Source organism: Rhinoderma darwinii, chromosome 9 (genome assembly GCF_050947455.1).
Source record: "Rhinoderma darwinii isolate aRhiDar2 chromosome 9, aRhiDar2.hap1, whole genome shotgun sequence".
Lineage (NCBI taxonomy): Eukaryota > Metazoa > Chordata > Amphibia > Anura > Rhinodermatidae > Rhinoderma > Rhinoderma darwinii.
Window position 1 is genome coordinate 40,749,079 of NC_134695.1, and position 22,719 is coordinate 40,771,797.

Here is a 22,719-nt window from a genome sequence, read left to right on the forward strand (position 1 = left end):
TAAAGTTTTGACCAGGATGCTTGCAAATTGATTAAATTCTATTATTCTGGAATTAACCTACCTGGACCAAACCGGGTTCATGCCTGGAAAATCCACATCTGGGAATCTCAGACGCATCTATGTTGTAGCATAAATTGGAGTTTTCAAAAGAGAAAATTGAGCCCTAGCATTCCTCGATGCCGCTAAGAAATATGATTCAATTGACACTTATAATAATTGGATTTCCCTTTTCTATAAATCCCCTAAATCTGCTATTTCAGTCAATGGTTCCCTGTCTCCCCATTTCTCCCTGCATAGAGGGACCCAACAGAGCTTTCCTTTATTTATTTTCCTTTTGGCCCTGGGGATTGATATACCTCTATATACAGGTTCGTCCCTAATAAGTATTGCTAGGGGCCCTACCTCTTAGAGGCCGCCCTGTACATAGAGGTATATTTATGAAGACTGAGTCGCCCTGTACATGCACAATATAATGCTGTTTATTGCCACCCCAGCCCAGATAAATATACTCAGGGAATTCTCAGGCCTGCATAATTGGTTAAAACCCTCACTCATGTTCCTCTCACACTCCTATAGGTGGAATCCTTGTAACTTTTTCTAAAGTTTTCCAAATCACTAATACATTTAAATACCTGGGTATACATGTATCTCACAGAACATGAGCATTTATCCTCTTATTGACCATTTCAAGATCAAATTTAAGATGTGGACAACCCTACCCCTCTCATTGGCTAGAATAAATTTATCGGAAATGATAGTGTTACCCAAATGTCTGTATGCTCTGCAGGATAGTGTCAGTCCCAGGTAAATTTTTCCAAACCATGAAATCTCATATGGCCTTCTTTACTTGGAGTAGATGTCGGCACAAGTTATAAATATCTACTTTGCAACATCCAAAATAACTATCTGGAGCGGCAGTGCCCGACCTATTCCTCTACTAAATCGCAGGTCAGCTCAAGTACATTAGAAATTCTTTGGTGACCGACCCTCTCTCCAACTCCCAAATATTTCTACCTTTTGGACATTGCTTGAGTGTTCACATTTCTATGCTGGGCAAATTTTACCTATATGCAAACTGGCAGAACAGGTATGGAGATAGTCCAAATCAATCTGTAATATTAGTGATATAGTTGCTGATGTGCCACTCTGGATTACCCTGGTTAGTCTGAAATATATTAACAAAAGCGAGATTATCTATAATGTTTTTGCATCCTTTGATCAGCTGCAAACTTTGTTATTGCATGTATACCCTTCTTCAGATACCTACAAATAAGACATGGCCTGACTATCCAATACCTTACTCCCAGACTAGATATTTTTTACCGTCATTTAATTGGAGTTCTCCATTCCCAGAGCCCATTTAAAACTGGCAAATGTCTCCAATGCAACCCTTCCTGCATTGAAATGATGAAAAACGCTTTTACCCAATATGACAGGCAACACTTTTCAGGAAATGTTGGAATCTTCTATATTTGTATCACCAGCAGCCAATAATAAATTTATACAAATGAACATAGTACATCAATTTTAACTTAGACCTGTTTGGTTTCATAGATTGGGCAGAATTTCATACATCGAGTATATTAGATTAAGAGGTCACTTATTTATTTTCTCATGTCATTAACATGCCAGTACCTCAGCTTGTTTGGGGTTCTTGAGGTAAATTCTTTGGCAGCACTACTTGAAAATATTTCTATGTGAAACCTTTTTCATGGCAAGTAAGGCAGAAAGGCAATTACTGTACACTGGATGGAGAGTCTCTATCCATGAGGAGAAATTTAGTAATTGTATCATCTAACCATAGTATATACAAAGGATTGGGCTACCCTGTGAAATTTGATAAGGTGGATGGTTTTAGGTGTACCTCCCCACTTTCTCTTTATTGCCCACAATCAGTTTCCGAGTCTTAATCAACTCTCCATAGTTAAATTTCGTATTTAATTTTTTTTATTTATGAAGTCTGTGGTTTCTACTTATATATTGTACTACTACCCCTGTGTTATGTGGTTGTAATACGTCATGATTTCAATTCAATGGATGTTTGTATATAATGTACTTTCTACTTTTAATTCTGTACTGGTTTCCTTTGTTTGACTCTGTACTAACTGTCGTTAACTGTGTTTATTTTGTACTTTGTATATTTTTAATAAACCGAATCGAAATTTTGCAGTTACATACTTGTTATGGCGCTCCCTGATGTTCTTTTGATTCCCTTCTCAGAAAGGCCACATAATGTTTTCCGTGCTGATAAGAAGACGCTTCTAGTGCACTGATTTTTATTCTGCTGCCCATGTACAAGAGGATCTGGACGCTAGGACGTAGCTACTGGGCATGCATGTTCACCGACATTGGGGACCTTAGGGGGGATATTCTTCTTTTTTTTAAATTGAATTTTACACAAATACAACAAAAAGAAAACAACGGTAAATTAAAGAGAAAGCTTTTCGCTCCATGTACCATACATTATGATGTTACCAATTCCTAAGAGACATTATTATACGTCCAAACGAAAAACATATGGAATAGTATACACAAAGGCGTATATAAATAAAACCTTAGGGGGATATTCTGAGTAGGAAATCAAAAGAACACCAGGGGGCGCCATAAAAAGTATACATTGGTCAACACGGGTCCTCCAGAGGAAGAGCCAATTTTTGGAGTGGCTCTGGCCAATAGATGGGGGTTATAAGCAAGGACTGTTCTATTACAATCATTTTCCCTTAAAGAGCATATGAAAAGCGATTGTCTAAAGCAGGAAACCCCTTTAAAATGTGATTGAAGTGGTCATAGTAGTTAGAAAAGGGTTAAAAAGAATCCTCCATGTTTAAAATGTTTGAAAGCAGGATAATTATTTTACAATACATCTGATGTAAAAAAAAATGTATACCGCTTATACTTTTTAATTTTCCATACGGTTGGATTGATAAGACTATTTAACTACACTTTTAAATGCAATTAATGCTGCCATATATCGACATATACAGACCACATCTATGCCAATAGGACACTATTTTTGCGTACACCTGGCTAATAGTAATCTATAGGATCATTATATGTATACATTGTAAGCATATACGGCTAACCTTGTGCCCAAACACTGTGATTTCCTCTTTGTTCCATAGCAATATATTGAACTATCTACATAGGAGAAGCTACTTGAATAATTGTTCTTTGTCTGAACGCATGCAGGTGCAAGTTGCTTCTGCGTTGTAGCATATTAACTTATCTTGAAAGTTTTCCTCTGTGTGTGGGACACTGTTTTTCAGGGCCAGCCTCAAGCTGACTTCTATGCCACCTGTTTACTAAGTTTATACACTGGGCAAGATGCAATGCAATTAGAGGCAAGGAAATGAAAAAGAATGACCTTGCTCATTATGTGGAACAAAGCAACAACAAAGCTAATGCAGTGAAGCTTGACCTTCTATGACCTCTGAAAATACAAAATTCATCAGAATCCTTCATTTAGATCTCTATTTTGTATCAAGCTTTGTTCTGAAGTTCCTCAGCCCTTACAAAACCTTACTCCAAAAAAATGAATGTTTTACTGATTGTTTAAGCTGTTTGTGGGAAAATAAGCGCTTATCAAAGAGAATAATGTCACATGGGGAATTGTATTTTAATCCCGTATATTGACAGGAAAAGAATGTATTTCTCCTTTGAACTGATTTAATTCTCTTTGTATTGCAATGATAATGAGCAAATAATATTAATTTAGCGTTTAACAACATGACTCTTTTATATTTAATTTGCATTGTAATTAGAATTCTTTGCCTGATTTTTAGAACTTGCCCTTTATTTTTATAGTAGTTAATTAAAGTTATCACTGCATTGTATTATTGTTATACTAATTATATGAATTAGATTACAGTGTTATTAAACAGATATTGCAAGTATGTTATTATGTACAGCAGTTATAATATTTAAGTATCAATATACACTATATGGACAAAATTAATGGCAAACCTACACATTACACCTACAGCTTTTATGACACCCATTCTAAATCCATAGGCATTAATAGGAAGTTGATCCTTCCTTTGCAGCTAAAACCGCTTCCACTCTTCCGGGAAGTCTTTATACAAGATTTTGGATTGTGTTAGTGGGAATTTTTGACCATTCATCCAGAGGAGAATTTGTTAGGTGAGATACTGATGTCGGTGGAGAGGGCCTGGCTCTCAATCTACGTTCTTGTCCATTCCAAAAGTGTTGGATGGGGTTGAGATCAGAGCTCTGTGTGGACCAGTCAAATTCTTCTACACCAAACTCACCCAACCATGTCTTTATGGACCTTGGTTTGTACACTGGGGCACGGTCATGATGGAACAGAAAAGGGCCAAACCCCAAACTGTTAAACTGTTTCCACAAAGTTGGAATCTAAAATTGTCCAAAATGTCTCTGTATGCTGAAGCATTAAGATTTCTCTTCTCTGGAACTAAGGGCCTATCCCTGAAAAACAAACCTGTATCACTATATTTGCTCCACAACACTTTACAGTTGGCACAATGCAGTCAGGAAGGTAACGTTCTCCTGGCATTCACCAAATTCAGACTCGTCCATCAGGCTGCCAGATAGAGAAGCGTGATTCATCACTCCACAGAACACGTTTCCACTGCTCCAGAGTCCAGTGGCGTCGTGCTTTACACCGCTCCATCTGACGCTTGGCATTGTGCTTGGTGATGTAAGGCTTGCATGCAGCTGCTCGGCCATGGAAACAAGTGCCATGATTCTCGCTCAGTTTGTGTGTGGATGTTAATGCCAGAGGAGGTTTTGAGCTCTGCAAATATCGAGTCAACAGAGCGCTTTTATGGACTATGTGCCTCATTACTTGGCGACCTCCGTTCTGTAACTTTACGTGGTTTGCTATTTTGCGGATGAGTTGCTTTGGTTCCTAAACGCTTCCACTTACAGTTGGACATGGAATATCCAGAAGTGAAACATTTTTACGAGCTGACTTGTTACAGCGGTAGCATCATATTACAGTACCATGCTCGAATTCAGTGATCTCTTTAGAGCGACCCATTCTTTTACAAATGTTTGTAAAGACAACTGCATGGCTAGGTGCTAGATTTTATACACCTGTTGTAATGGGACTGAATGAAGCACCTGAGTTCAATGATTAAGATGTCCCAATACTTTTGTCCATATAGTGTAGATAGAATTTCTAGTAATAAAAATATTATATATACAAATATTATATTCTTCTGACACCTGTTCAGCTTCTTTCCTTCTATAGTAATGACATAAAATAAATGTAGTTAGTTTTGTAGTTTTTCTAAAGCTAAAACAGACAGATAGCTAGATAGATTGATAGATAGATAGATAGATAGATAGATAGATAGATAGATAGATAGATAGATAGATAGATAGATAGATAGATAGATAGATATGAAAAATATAGATACATATGAAATATGCGAGAGGTCATACAGTCTTATCCTTGTCTGAAGAGAGCTGAAGAGTGAGTGAGAGCGTGCGCGCACAGCTCGCAACTGCGGGTGCGCGCCTACACGCTCTCCTCTCTCCATCACCTCCTGTGGCACTGTCCGTAGCTGATTGGACAGTGTCACAGCGATGTTACACGCCCCCTTGTCATTACACGCCCCATTGACAGTTCAGGGGGTTATTTAAATATCGAGCGCCAAATATAACGGCACCGATATCTAAATATTGGAGGAGGGTAGGAAAAAATGTTAAATGCCCGAAGGTTTTTGCAGCCCTGGCCATTACATGCTGCACTCAGCTGCACATGTATCGACGGCTGTGTGTCTCAACTCTGGCCATATGCTATCCATCGGCCTAAAAAAGAAAAAAATACCCCACCACTTTTCTTTTCCCCTCCTGGTCCCCTTAGCATTGCAGCATGGCTCATATAAGGTACTGACGTCGAGCAGCGTCAGGGCCTGATACGCGACAAAGCACTCAACATCATCAGGGCTGCATCAGCTCAATACAGGCCTCTACCGCAGGGCCGACTCCAGGTTTATGTGGGCCCCTGGGCGACACAGATTTAGTGGGCCCCTTTGTGGGGGAAATTGTAAAATGGCAGAAAACTGCAGTGTGTGCCCCATATAAAAGTTATACCCTGTTTATGCCCCCATAAAGAAGTTAGTCCCCCAGTTTGTGCTCCCATATAAAAGTTAGGCCCCCTTTATGTCCCCAAATAGAAGTTAGGCCCCCAGTGTGTGCCCCGTGTATACAGTGCCCTTTGTAGATAATGCCACAGTGCCCTCTGTAGATAATGCCACAATGCCCTCTGTAGATAATGCCACAGTGCCCTCTGTAGATAGTGGCACACACAGCCCCTTGTAGATAGTGCCATACACACACACCCCCTGTGGATAGTGTTACACCCCCCTCCCTGTAGATAGCGCCATTGGGGCATATATGGACAGTGACATCAGGGGCTCCTTCTGGAATGGAATCCCCGGCCAGAATGTTGCAGACACTCTGGATAGTGATGTCAGGGGCTTCTCCAGGACCGGCATCTCCATCCAGAGAGTTGGCAACGCATATATGGACAAGGACGTCAGGGGCTCCCTCTAGGAGCAGAATCTCCGGAAGGAGCGTCGGCACTTTTCTACCTTGCTACGCCCCATAGAGTAAAATCTATGCCAGCTAATACCTGGCATAGATTTCCACTATAATTTACACCAGTTTTCTAGCCAAATTATAAAAAATGTGTTGTGCTGTGGTAGCCTTGCACCTTTTGCAAAGTGGCAAGAGCGGTGTAAAAGGCCAAAAGTCACAATTTGTCATAAAACAGGTGTAGAAAGTTTGATAAATTCCCCCACAGTATTTGTAAAACACTTTGCTGCCTGTTTCCGCCACTAGGGCCATAATATTAACAGTGTAAGTTTAACACGTTTAACACTCATTTGCACCAAAAATTTGTTCTTCAAAATACAATCTGTCCTGCAAAAAAACTTAAATGTAAAAGTAAAATACTTATGAATGTAGGAATGCAGATAGGCAAGAATAAAATAAACATTCTTTTAGTCCTTAAAGCGTTTGTCCACTTTGGAAAATCTCTACTTGTAAGCAGGGTCCCTTAACAATTAGATGAACAAAAGTGCCCCGTGCGAGGGCCCCCAGGGATAAGCTGTAATCTGTGGGGAAACCTGTCAGTAAGTGTTCAATTTCTCTGCAGCCCCACCACAGGGTAAATAAAGCATTAGATAGTGCATATTCACATCAATGGGTTGTCTGTATAACACAGGACAGGTCCTACAGAGCGAGAGATGTTCTATGTAACTGCTCTCCACTCTGGCCAAGAGATAATGATCCTGGAAAGGGTACTCCCCTCCACTAATTTAGTATTGTCTAAAAGAAATATGAAAATGGGTTTATAAACCGGACAAGCCCTTGAACTCTAAAATTGGCTTTGTTTTTAGTGAGATAAATATAGCCCACTCTGAAGTCAAGCTAAATATGACATCAAATGTTTTTTTCTATACTCTTGGACCTCAAACCAAAGAGATGAACATAGGGAAAACACCAGAGATAATGAGAAAGAGAGAAAATATCTGCCCTCACAACTTGGCATCTATGGATTGTTGTGTGTATCAATGTGTTCGGCAGGGCTGGAACGATATAGATTCCATGTTCATATCTTGATTTCTTCTAACGTTTTGTGTAACACTTGTGTTGCTTCTATATATCTCAGTTACTGTCTTTAAATAAATACATTTCCCTACTTCAAAGCATTCAACTGGGTCACCCCAAAAAAATATATGAGGTTAATTTTACACTTTTAATAGATATACACTGAATGGCCACTTTATTAGAGACACCTGCCCTTTCTGGAGCTTCCCTGTATGGAAATTAGACACGTGACTCTGGAGTGAAGCATAAAATCAAGTGAGCAAGTTTTCCGTGGAGCATTTTCAGTGTGAATTCACCTAAGAATGTAAAAATCAAGTGATCTGATCTACTTCAAATGAGGCATGTTTGTTGGTGCTAGAGTAGCTGGGCCAGTATTTAAAAAAACTGCCAACCTTGTGGGGGGTTTCTCGTGCAAAGGTGTCGAGAGTATACCGAGAATGGTGTGTTTGAGGAAAAACATCCAGCGAGAGGGGATCCCATTGATATCAACAACTCGTCAATCAAAGGGGTCAAAGGGGAATGTCAAGAATCGTTCTGACAACAGTTTACTGTCAAGAAAATTGCAGCCGAATACAACACTGGTGCTAAAATGCCTGCACCATGCTGATGGGAGGGTCAGAATTTGGCACACGCAGCATGAATCAATGAACCCTTCCTCTCAGGCTGAATTCAGGCTGGTGGAGGTGGAGTAATGGTTTGGGTAATGTTTTCTTGGCACGTCCTGAGTCCTCTGATATCTGTGGATGGATGTTTGAAAAGTAGGGCTTACCTAAGTAATGTGGCAGACCATTCCTTCGTCCCTTAATGGGAGCTGTTTACCCTATAGTAGAAGAACGCTGCGAGAATCTATCCTGTCCGCACAGGCCAATATTCCAGCAGAATGATTTCAATATCTAGCGCTGTGGTGCTGAAAGCCAAAAAAGGTCCAACGTGCTACTAGATAGGTGTCTCTAATAAAGTGGCCATTCAGTGTACGTTAAAAAATAGAGGACCCGGTGAACCACAGTTCTCACAATGTCATATCTGCCAACCTATTAATTATTTCTCATATCAGGTATGGGACTGATTTCTATTTTCCCAACTATCACTAGGCTAAATTTACACCATCGGATCCTGGTCTGTCTATATCCCTTAAGTAAACGTACAATATCAGACTGGAAAGGGAAATAACCTCTCACCAGATAGGTCCATAGTGCAACGGTAGGATAAAACAAGAAATCACCGAAATATCCTAAATAACATCTCGGACACCTTCCTGCCTCACTAGCTGGTCCCATATATTAGTGTGCAACCTGATTCTCCAGTCCTTCACAGGTATTCACTATAGTATCACATTAGTGGGCTGACTTTTCGGGGCTGGCTTTTCTAATCCTGGACAACCCCTTCAGAGAAAAACAATTCAAAATGTTAAATGGACTGTGATTCTTATACCTATGGGCTACTATGCCAAAAGAAAAAAGAAAATTACATTACAATTGTTGTGAGGATCAATTGAAAAGTACAAAGCCAAGATGGGAAAGACACAACATGGACTGTGCAAATGTAGGTAGATCACAAACAGTCCAATATCCTGCACAAATGAAAGTGTAATAGAAAATAGAATATAACAAGGCTGTGGACAATAATACGCTCCATATGCCTTCACGTAAAGTTATTTCAACTTTTTTTTTAAGCTTTTTCAGCCACATGGCACTGCCACTCACTGTGTCTAAAACAGATTATCAGATGATCCCAAAATAACATAAGAATTTGTATCTCTAAAGAGAAACAAGCTAAATTTGAATAAGAATGTGAATGTGGTGTCTCAGAGTCGGACAATCTCCACGACTAAATTTACTAGTAAAGGTTAGAGTGCGTAATACATAAATCTTTGCAACATTTTACATCCATACTGTATTTGTTTCTAAAAGTATAGGGCAGATTATGTAAAAGACAACACAAATAGATATTTCTTAGACTTCATCCAAACTTGTGAAATAATTAACACAACCATGTAAAACAACACGTTTAATAGGAATCTTTTGTCAGAACATTGCCTATTGTTTAAATAACTTTTTACCTTTAACTTTTTTTTACATTTTCTGATTTGTTTTTGTTCCTTTTTTTTCAAGTGACTATCTTTACTAAAAAAAAAATCCTACCATATTGCATTTTTACACTGGCCACTGCGCCTTCACAATAGGCTAAAACTTTCTGTTTTGTAGGGACAACTTTCCAGCAGTCACCTCATTATCATCACGTGATAGGATTACAATGAAAGGCAACATGTCTATTCTAAAATTGGAGGCTGATAACACAGAATTACGTTCTATGTATATGTGTGTGCGTGTTTGTGTGTATGTACTGCATATACATATATATATGTATATATAGCAAAAGAAGATATGTGGCACTCCAATGAAGAAAATTGTGGTTTATTCAATTCCAATACAAAAACGACGTTTCAATCCTACAATAGGATCTTTATCAAGCATAGTGACACATCTAGCATTACAAGCATATATAGGGCTGAGATCCCTTTGCATAATTGATCTCATTAAAAAACAAATAAAGTGCTTGGTGTCAAAATCATTATCATCAGATAATTTAAGGTATCAATAAACATATAAATATGATACATAAAGTGCTAATGTGCATCAACAATAATTGTGAACTACAATACATCATACAGAAAACTTTAAAAACAAGTGATTAGGACATAATCATTTAAGCCTCAGCAGTGTCAAAATAAAGCATCACAGATCCGTTCACCAATCAGAACTTCAGGTCTTCGTTTAACATGTCAGGCCATTGAAATCCATAGCGATGTTCAGCTGCGCACCACGTTGTAATCATGGAGTAGTGCGACTGTCTAAAAAATAAATGCGGAAGTATATCGTTGCTCGGCAACAAGGCGCACAATGCGCATGTTGATGACACAGAGCGTTTCACCATCTGGATCATGTGAATGGTGGCGTCCTCAGTTGCCAAGCAACTGACATGGATCTGCCGCACTTCGTTGCTACCGCGTCAACATGCGCCTTGTGCGCCTTGTTGCCGAGCAACGATATACTTCCGCATTTATTTTTTAGACAGTCGCACTACTCCATGATTACAACGTGGTGCGCAGCTGAACATCACTATGGATTTCAATGGCCTGACATGTTAAACGAAGACCTGAAGTTCTGATTGGTGAAAAGGATCTGTGATGCCATTTATATGGATACACCTAAATAAAATGGGAATGGTTGGTGATATTAACTTCCTGTTTGTGGCACATTAGTATAAGTTTACTTAGTATTAGTATAAGTTTGATGTGTCACATGACCCTCTTCCCATTGAAAAAACTAAAGTTGGATACATAATGGCCAACTTCAAAATGGCCGCCATGGTCAACACCCAGCTTGAAAAGTTTCCCCCCTCCCATATACGAATGTGCCACAAACAGGAAGTTAATATCACCAACCATTCCCATTTTATTTAGGTGTATCCATATAAATGGCCAACCCCGTATATATATATATATATATATATATATATATATATATACAGACAGTGCGATACAATTTTTTTTCCCTAATTTCTTATTTTTTTTACATGTTTGCAAAATCAATTGTCTAGAAAAAAAATCTGTCTTTATTATTACTACTACATACAAATAAGGCAAATGACAAACTAAAATACCCTCCCCCAAAATAAAATAATAATAAAGACATCAACAAAAACATCCGGGGTTAAGGTCCACCATAGCAACCAGTATTAGGTCCAATACTGATGATAATGGCTCTAAATCTAGAGTAAAGCCCTAAGTAAATAAGCCAAAACAGATGTTAATGATACTTTCATAAGTCAAATACCTGTAACAGACACGGTAGCAGTTCGAAAAATCATGCCAGGGAGCACCTCAACGCGCGTTTCGCAACCTTCGTCAGGAGAAGTAATTGCACCCTGGGGCCATTATCATCAGTATTTGACCTAATACTATTGCCTGACTGGTTGCTATGTTGGATCTTATCCTAGGGTATTTTTATTGATGTTTTTATTATATTTTGTTTTGAGGGGTACTTTAGTATGTATTATTTGTATGTAATAATAAAGACTGATTTTTTTTCAAGACAATTGATTTTGTCTTGTATATGCACTTTATTGTAAGCTTGGACAATATAGGTTCTATGATTCTCAATAAAAATGAAAAAAAAACAGATAACTGAAATAAAGAATATTGTGATTATCTATCTCCATTCTAAAAATTTAAGTCCACTCTTTGCTGTCCTTTAGGGTGCTTATCTGTGTATAATTACTCAATAAATGGAGTGTTTCCAGTAGCATAAATATTGGGGCGGCAGAGGTAGCAGACACACCCAGGCCCCAAGGACCTTCGGCCTCATAAAAGACACCGGTAATAAAAAAAAAAGGACACAGCGGGGGAGTGGGGGGTCGGCTTTATCACAGATTTTGCATTTGGTCCCTGGAGATTCAAGTTTTGCCTCGGAGTGTTTTTCTTACATTTTTTGTTAAAATATCATTACCATCTTATATAATTTAGAAAACCAAATAGAAAACAATTTAAATGTATCATTTAAACAAAATGTATCTATCTTTCTAGTTGGAAGTATATGCAGCATTTTAATCTATTCAAATATATTGCAAGCAAATGGTATCATCTGCAGGGTATTGTGAATATTTAATTTCATACAGGAAAGATTCTCTGTGCTCCTACAATGAAACGCTAAGATTAGACACACAACATAATTTCTATTATGTTAATGTAGCCTTAAAATATATTGTACTGAGTGCTGTAACAATCAAATTATCAATTATAATGTCTACACAGGGTAGGAAAGTGTTCCAAAAACACAGGGCTGATTATTGCTTCAGTACATCCAATCTGCATACTCATTGTTTGGTACAGGGAAAAACAAATTATCTTCTTCTAGCCTTAGTTCAAATTTAATTAAACGAGTGCAAAGCAATTATAATAAAGTACAATAGTTGAGTAATGAAAGGAAGATAATTCATTAACCTATTAATCTTTATTTATGTTACCCTCAAATAAGTATGTAATTTCTTTATTGCATCCCTTAAGAAAATGAACACTGTTCTGTCTATGAATCTTGTCTAACCCTTTCAGCACCAAAATTACTGAGAATGTTGTATTTTGAGGTTTTTTCAAGCACCGATAGGTAAATAATTTAGTACTGAAATGAAAAGGGTTGTCTTCTTTTTACAAATCATTTATGTTGGAAGGGTCCTCCAAATAGAAATCACATATTGTCTCACTGCTTAAAGGGAATGTGTTGCCAGAAAAACATGTTTTGTTTTTTTTAATTAAACATTTAGTGTGTAGGTGATTAAACATTGTTCAAATTTTTTTTATTTTTTTCACGAGTCAGGAAATATTATAAATTAATTCTAATTTATAATATTTCCCATTGCTGGTCACTAGATGGAGCTATTCCCAAAATTGGAATGTACTGCTCTAGTGAGCTCTCAGCATCCCCCCCCCTCCTTTATCCTGGCTAGTGCCGGGATGAACGAGGGGTTTGAACGGTCTAACCTCCTACACTGTGTGTCGCCATTTTTTGAGCTAACACACAGTGTAGTAGGTTTACATACAGTAGTAAACGTACACAAACACGAACATACATAGAAATCTCTTACCTGCTCCTGCCGCCGCGGCTCCCTCCGGCCCGTCCGCTCCGTCTGCTGCCGCTGGTCCAAGTACACAAGTCTGGAAGCCGCGACCGGAAGTGGTAATCTTACTGTCCGGCCGCGACTTCCGGTCCACAGGAAAATGGCGCCGGACGGCGAGCATTTCAAATTGGACTGTGTGGGAGCGGCGCATGCGCCGTTCCCACACAGACGGCGTACACAGAAGTGGATGGGACGGGACCCGTTCGCAGTCCCTATGGGACTGTGGCTGCCGTATTCCATGTCTGTATGTGTCGTTAATCGACACATACAGAAATGGTAAAAAAAATGGCAGCCCCCATAGGGAAGAAAAAGTGTAAAAATAAGAAAAAGTAAAACACAAACACACAAATAAATATAAACGTTTTTAATAAAGCACTAACATCTTTAACATATTAAAAAAAAAATTGTGATGACACTGTTCCTTTAAACCCCCAGCGATCGATCACCTGTAGTCTGCAGAGGAACCGAACACAACTGCTTAATTCCTCAGCACCGCCACCACAGGGGGAATGAAGCATTACATAATACCCATTAAAAGGCTGTCCATATAATGCACCAACATTCTGGGTCTTCCAGGGAAAGATATGTTTTTTGTAGCTGCTCTCTGTACTGGCTAATAGCAATGTCAAGCGAGGGAATCACCTCTACTACCTCAAAGTGCCCTAATAAAATATTTTAATTTGGGTTTTCTATACCAGACAACTCCTTTAACCCAATTATTGCTATATGAACATATGAATAAGTGGAGGTCTTATGAAGACAGTCGATGTCCATATGCCCTATTAGGGCATAGGGACGTCATAGAGTGGAGTCCCTTGCTTGAAACCCCTCTCTACGAGCCAGAACAGACAGCTGCCCTGTATTACAGCCATGTAATACTACATTTCACATTGGCTACAAATGTCTGTCTGGCCAAGTCGGGGCTAGCTGGGTAGTCGTATAATTTGGATTATCATATGTTTATGGAAAAATAAACCTATTTGTAAGGTTATGAAAAAAATCTCTGGGATGACAGCCCAAAATAAAATGCAAACATAAAATACCCAATTCTGCTATCACATCGCTTTCTAATCAGAGAAGTCTCATCACTTAATTATAATACGTTTTTATTCCATAAGGCATTATGTATACGCTACTGCACGCTAATAAGTTTAGTCTGTTTAAGAAGGGGCTGTCTTCATGTGATAATCATATAAGGCTTTGTCCCCGTCTGGACTCTACACTCGGTGTAGGCATTAGGAAGTGCTACCAACATATAATACCAGATCTGTTATCATACTATACTGCCCTGTCTAATGGTACCATAGTATGGAGACAGGTCTAAAAAAAATATTGTGCCATTTTACAAATAGCATGTCACAAACAAATACACGATAAACAGTGAGGTCCCTGTTCTTCCCAAACCTCTGTCCCTACCTACTTGTACAACCCAACCTAAACGACGGCGCACAACTGGGCGGCGTTCCCTATAGTAGTACAAGTGAAACTGACAAACGGATAAGACAGAGACAGTACGAAATAACAAAGGGTCACCTGGGAAGTACACGGAGGGAGAGGCAGGGCAATTGCGCCACGGACAAGTCCGGGCGCAAAAGGCGGAGTCAGGCAAGTAGGGTCAAAACGGGAGAGTGCGGAAAAACAAAAGTCAGAAGGCAAAGAAAAGTCAGGAGTCCATCTGGGGTCAGGGTTCACAAAGGAGTCAAAATTCAAGTCGATCAGGGGAGTCTGAAACAAGGGAAAGCACCAGGCTAGATAACTCTAATTACAGGCAAAGTCCTACTACCCCAGGCTGAACTAAATAAGAAGAGGGCGGGAGCTCAGGAACATCAGCCAGGCTTTGATTGGCCTGACGCTCCTGAGCTCCTATTGGCTGCAGACTGCCTCAGTCTGCCAGGCCGGGCGACGCACGAGCGAGTGACTCTCGACGTCCTGGAGACCGAGGGAGCCGCAGGAAGGGAGTACGTAACATAGCAGCTATTAAATCATACAGCCAACTAAATTGCTAGGAACTATTAGCTAAATGGCACAGTACTTTTCTAGTAGAGCGGACTTGTGTCCATACTGTTGCTGTCCTTAAACAAGGCAACATAAAATGACCAATAAGCGTCTTCGATACACATATATTATACTGATTTATTTTGATGCACACATGATCCAGACCCAAAAAGTAAAAATAAAAAATTCTATTTAGATAATAGGCATTTTAGAACAATTTCTTAGGCTCTTTTAATACTGTGTTTGGGGTATACACTTGTGTCTGTACAGTTGTGTACGTCTGCTGAAAGATAAACTGTCTGGTGTATGGATTATTTTTCCTGCTGGTATTAGAAAACCTAGTAAACTACATATTTTAATACAGTGAAAAAAAAAGTATACTAATGTATTCTAGGTAAACATATGAAAAAAGGACACTCTATGGGCTTGCCAGTGTATATATTGCCAGCACTTTCTAACACATACACCGTTCGTAGAGTCCAAATGCAGTGAGAACAGGGCCTCATATGGTTATCTCATGAAGACAGTCCATTTTTACACAGATGCCGTTGCAGCGATCAGCTGATCAACATAATTCCGGCTTCTCTTACACCTGTCGATCAATTATCAATGCTGAGGAATCCCTAGTTGCCTATACATTTCCCCTGCATGGTCAGGCCAGGCCCGCCAGAGTGGAAGCAGCTCTTACAAAGCGTCCCTGTGTTTTGGTTCATAGGAATTAGTTCTGAGCTGCTGACCCCTTTAGACGAAGTCCATATTCCCTAAAAGGACAGCCAATATATCTCCTTGAGTTATCATGATATTGAAAAGACCAATTAAGTGATACATTCAGCTCTACTACATTGGTGCATTGCTTTTCTCTTTCAACAGAGTACTTTAGGGCCCTTTTACACTGGCCAATTATCGGGCAAACGAGCGTTCACAAAATGCTCATTCCCGATAATTGCTCGTTCATCGGCTGATTGTATCATCTACGCAGCCTAAAATATTATGGTTGTCGGCAGCACTTCTCCCTGTGTAAACAGGGAGATGCGCTGCCGACATGATAGAAATGTATAGGGATGAGTGTTCGGGAAAACGAGCGCTCGTCCCCGTACATTACTGACAATAGCTCAGTTCAAAGCGATCTGTCTCATTGATCGGTCCTTGTCGGGCTGTGTAATAGGAACCTTGGTCTCTACGACAACAGTGAGAATCAGCAGTGAGATAATATTTTGCTACTGGTGAGTCTGCTGGGATCATATCACTAAGATCCCAATTACTACACTCACTGAAGTGAATGTTCAGTGCTAGTGTATCAATTGGTGACTGCCACACCAAAATATCCTGCCAATCCCAGTTGAAAAAAAAAATATAGAGTTTGTGGCCCCCATTTACTTTTCACAGCGGGGGCATTATAATATTTGTTGAGTGCATGAATATGTGCTACCAGCCCTTCTACTCAGTGATAGAGACCACAAGATGTGCCCTCTGTTACTAAGCAGTGCGAAAAACATATTTGGCCACTGTTTAGAAAACATTGGGTGCAAGAAACTGTCCCTTAGGGCAACATTTCCCAATTCCCACCAGGTTCCCTGGAATCTGGTCAGGGGTTCCCCAGCACAGAGAAGCAGCAATAAACATGACCTCTAACTTTACAGTAGAGATTTCAGACTTTTTTCCGCCTAGTAAAAGATGCTTGGCAAAGCACTCAAATTTTGGCACTGGACAAGAACTGTAGAATGCATTAGCTGCCCCTACAACTAGATTATTTGAGGTACAAATAGGAGAAGGGGTTCCCTAGTAAAAAAAACAACAACACATTTTCAGTGGTTCCCCAATGGTAATAAGGTTAGAAATCCCTGCTTAGGATGTCTGAAAGAGTCTAACACATTTCTGAATCTTGAAGATGCTCTTACAATTCAGTGAGCACCCTGCAATCTGGCAATAATGGTTGTAATCTGTGGGGACCCACAAACCGAAGATGCATTGTCCAATCCAACAAACAGTATTGCAATCTGGAAAATATGGTCATAGTATATTTCTCATTGTATTCAATTGAATCGATCACCTTTCATCTTTTTATTTTCTTTGCATTCACTTTTCAACTTGTTCATGCATATGTAATTATTAAGTCCACAAAAACTCTGACTTTGCTGACCCGTATGTCATTGAACACATTTGTCTTCCTTCTAAACAGAAGAGACTGGCATTCTAAGTTGCTGACAGACAATAAATCTGACAACTACCACAGTAACATCCATCTGTCCACTATTTTCTGGTGTGCTTCAACTTGCATGCTTGTGTTGACTTCAAAGGCTGCCATATAATATACCATTTATAACACAACCTTCACACATAAATGATTAATGCAGCTATTGAAGAGCTACAATGGGACATATTCCCTTTTATTATACTATCAAGAAATGTATTTGCAGTTAAATCTGTAGTGGCCAGCTTCAATAGTATAAAACCATGAAATATTCGCTTTGACATAAAGTAACTTTTCAGATGAAGAGCCTTGTGAGGGTATGTTCACACGCAGTGACCAAAAACGTCTGAAAATACGGAGCTGTTTTCAGGCGAAAACAGCTCCTGATTTTCAGACATTTTTGTAGCAACTCGCGTTTTTCGCTGCATTTTTTAGGGCCGTTTTTGGAGCTGTTTTTCAATGGAGTCAATGAAAACCGCCTCCAAAAACATCCCAAGAAGTGTCCTGAACTTCTTTTGACGAGCCGTCATTTTACACGCCGTATTTTGACAGTGACGCGTAAAATAAAGGCTCGTGGGAATAGAACATCGTAATTCCCATTGAAAGCGATGGGCAGATGTTTGTAGGCGTATTAGGGGCGTTTTTTCAGGTGTAATTCGAGGGGTAAAATGCCCTAATTATGCCTGAAAACACTGCGTGTGAACATACCCTTACAGAATTTGCATTGAGGCCCAGGAGCATCAGTTTATGCCTCTGAGATAGATAGATAGATAGATAGATAGATAGATAGATAGATAGATAGATAGATAGATAGATAGATAGATAGATAGATAGATAGATAGATAGATAGATAGATGATAGATCGATCGATCGATCGATCGATCGATAGATAGATAGATAGATAGATAGATAGATAGATAGATAGATAGATAGATAGATAGATAGATAGATATGAAAAATATAGAGATAGATACATTTGAAATATACATATGCAAAAGAGATATCTCTTTTATTTAACACTGTTCACTGTTTCCCAATAGACATACAGAGGGGAATTTATTAAGACTGTTGTTTCATATGCCAGTCTTAACAGAAAGAACGTTGGAGTAAGATGCGTCACATTTATAAACAGGCGTACGCATCTTAATAAATGTGTTGCATCTTTCAGGTGCACGTGCGCTACATCTGTGGCCATGTGCCATCAATTCCCCACATCGGCCTAAAATAAAAGAAGAAAAAATACTCACCTCACTGCTCCTTTTTTCCCCTTCTGGTCCCCTTAGCATTCCAGCACGGTTCATACACGGCTCATACGTTGAGCAGAGTCAAGGTCTGTTACGCGACACAGAACTCAAAATTATCAGCGTTGCATTGCATACAACATCCTGACTACTTACTCCATACAGGGACAGCCTTATGATAGTGCCCTGTGCTGTTCCTTCTGTAGGCACCCACCCATGTAGTGAATTGTCATACAGGCTACAAATTACCATACCATACCATACTGTACCTAAAAAAAGTGTATGTTAAAAGTATAAAATAGTACATAAATAACAGTACCATATACTGACCAAATATGGTTCCCTGAATCGTACAATACAGTTCCCCTATCTCCAACATACACTGCAAAAAATAGGATACTGTACAGTGCCTAAATAGCAATGGCATAACTTTATACCAGTTTACAATGTTCAAATAATTCCAACATACAGTGACTAAATAACTGCTCCATACATAATAAAGCCATCTAATAAGAGTGCTATACAATGTCTAAATAATACTGCTATACAAATAATACAAATAATATTTAATAATTAAGATTCATGGTGGATGCAAGCCTCAGGTGCCAGGCCATCTGTGGCACCCTCTTTGGCAAGTGTGGCTGATCCAGCTGGACATGCCTCTGTACCAGTTTTGGCAGTACCATGCTGAAAGTGAAAGGGTAGGAGGTCAGGGAAGAACACCCGAAGGGGGAGATTGTTTTTTTATTTTAGTGCAAGCCTCACCCCTCTGTGAAGACCCCCGAGCACTGTCGTACTCTGTTAATCATATAAGCAAGTCACATGCCAATTGTAAAACTCCCTGAAGGGGTTCTCCACTTTGAACAATCCATACTTGTTAGAAAGGTCCCTTGACCTTGACCCCCAGCGATCAGCTGTAATCTGTGGGGAAGATAAGAATTTTGAACACGGGAACACACCCGATTAAGTCAGAACCCCCTAAAAGGTAATATGAAAATGGGTTTTCTAACCTGGACAACAATAACAGCATCAAGTTAAGGTTTTGTTGATTTAAATATCATGTTATTTCCATACGGCAGCATTAATTCTGGCTATAAGTATATGTTCAATATGTTACATAAATAGTTCTTAGTTCATTACTCCCATTTTTGTTTAGCTAAATCAATCATATATCACCAAAATTCTTGGAAAGCTCCTTAAAATATAACTTTAATCTTACTATGTTAAAAAATATCCCACACACAACAGAAAATAGAGAGAAAAAATATATCACACAAGCTCCACATGTAGACACCCTATGGGGGCACAATTGTGCCATATGTTCAGAACAATTTTGCTAATATCCCTGCAGAGTTGGAGGGGATCCTAGCATCCAGTCCAGATTGTTAGACAGTATCCCTGTTCTGGACCCTCAAGGAATATGGAGTAACTTCCCCCGACAAGAGCAACCTCCTTGTCCTTAAATACCCTACTTATCTCCTACTTTTCCTTACGCATTTCACCTGGAAGTATAACAGACTCCTCAGGGGTTCCATATATGAGGATGTCATGGGGCATAAATTGTAATCCAATGGGCCTAAATCAGTTTTGTTACAGCCCCAATGCTCCAATCACCGGTCTGATGTGCAGTGCTATGTAGTATAAGAGTCGGGCAAGAGAGCACAATGGTGCTTGTGACTTTCTTGTTCTTGGTACTAAGCACAGTGTCCCACGTGTAGTATAAAAATCTTCTATCTGGGTGGATTTGTCAGAGCAATAATGCCCATCTCTTGAGTTGTGTTCCACATATTTTGTGTGCTGCCCTATTCAGTGTGACGACACGCAGCAGGAAAAACTTTATACACTGCTTCCCTTCATGTGGGTAAATATGCTAGGGCAGGTATAGGTAACCTTTTTTGTATGGTGTGCCAATAAAAAAAATATATCAAGGATAAAGTGTGTTATGCAAACATGAATGTCATATAGGACAAACTGTTACCACGTATGTGACATAAAACAATTAATAAGATAATTAAACTTAAATTCCAATGTAACCCATGTACCTTACTTTTTTTGCAAAGATGATCCATCTGTGGTGCATACGAGGCTACTGAACACCAGCTTGGGAGCGGGGTGCACATATGAGAGAACACTGGACTGAACACCAGCTAGGGGGAACTGCACACAGGAAAGACCAGGCTACTAAACAACAACTTGGAAGGGGCACTTAGGAGATACCGCGGCTAATGTACACGAGCTTGACAGGGTGAACATAGGATGGACCATAGCTACTGAACACCAACTAGGGGGAAATGCACACAGGAGAGACCACAGCTACTGAACGCCAGCTGGGGGGGGGTTGCACATAGGAGAGAGAGCTGCCAACTTTTGCTAACTTATTATTTTACAGAGCGGTTACTGAACTGCGTCCATGTGGAGCTAACCACCAGGAGAGAGCTGAACTGGATTATACACTTGCCAATGCTGGACACCAGGAGAGATCAGTGCTGCATTGTATGCAGGGCCAATTCTAGATTTTATGCTACCTAAGGTGAAAATTGAAATGGCCCAGCCCATATCTTGATTGACATCCCTCTGGCTTTGCTACTAGTCTCCTCCAGCTATTGCGGATGCCTTGTACTCCCCTGGCATGCGAGGTGCAGCGATGAACCCGGGCAGAGTACACCTTGCTGCACTGTGCATGCCCATAGAGTACTAGGCAATGGCACATCCGTGAAAGTTGGAGGAGATACGTAGTGATCTAGAACAGCCAGGAAGATGTCAATCAAGCATGGAAAGGTGGGTTTGGAGTCAGGACTGTGTGACACTTCAGGATGACGGCACTGGCACATGACCCTTTAAAGAGTAATTAGCATATAGTGTGTGCCGTTTTAAAAGTTGATTTTATTGATTTCATCTGAAAAAAACAAACAGGAATGTTTGGAAATATTGTCAGGTCATGTATTACCGCATGGTGATGGTTCAAGGGGTTAAAACTACCTGACAGGTTCCCATTAATTATACAATGAATTGCAACAATACCATTTGCCCTGCAATTTTATTATTATAAATATATCCTATATAATTACAGCACCAGAACCAAGCTCATACATATATACAGTACCAGAACCAAGCTCAATACATATATATAGTACCATAACAAAGCTCCGTTCACATATACAGTACCAGAACCAAGATCAGTACATATATACAGCACCAGAACTAATCAATCTCGGTACATATATACAGCCCCAGAACCAAGCTCAGTACATAAATACAGCACCAGAACAAAGCTCAGTACATAAATCCCAGCACAAATACAGCTCAGTACAGAGATCATTTGCAAATTTAGTGTAACTCTTGCCATATAGGTTTGTAAAACTATAGCTCCCAGCATGGCCCAAACAGTGGTAAGGATATGCTGGGAGTTGCTGTTTCTAAAAAAAAACACACCACCCATCATCTTGCTGCATATCATACAGTGACTACTGTACTGATTAGAGACAGAAGAAACATTTACATTGAGTAACTCACAGGTGACGTCTTCTCAGATTCTAGTTGTTCTTTTTCTCTTTTCTTCTCCATCTGTCCAAACCTCTATGATGAATTCTTCTGGCCACGGCCCATTTCTGCAGTTTGCCACTCAGAAGTCTTGAGCTTCTCACTTTTAAAACATTTCCGCACCTATAAACGAAGATAAAGTTCTCATAGTGCCACACACTACACCCCTAAATATAATAGTGTCATGCATTGCACCTCTGATTATAATAGCACATACATTGTGTCCTACACACACAGAGCTCCCCCTGTAGATAGAGCCCCCTGTAGACAGTGCACCAATATAGCCCCCTGTAGACAGTGCCCCTCATAGAGCCCTCTTTAGACAAGAGAGAAGAAAAGAGGATCCAGCGAGATGAAAATACTGTGGGGAAACTATGTTTCCAATTTATTCGTTTGTGAACAGCAAATGACGGACACAGGAACAAAGTAATGTGGCAAGCTGGTTAAAATGGCAAGGTATAAAGCAGCCTACGTGTT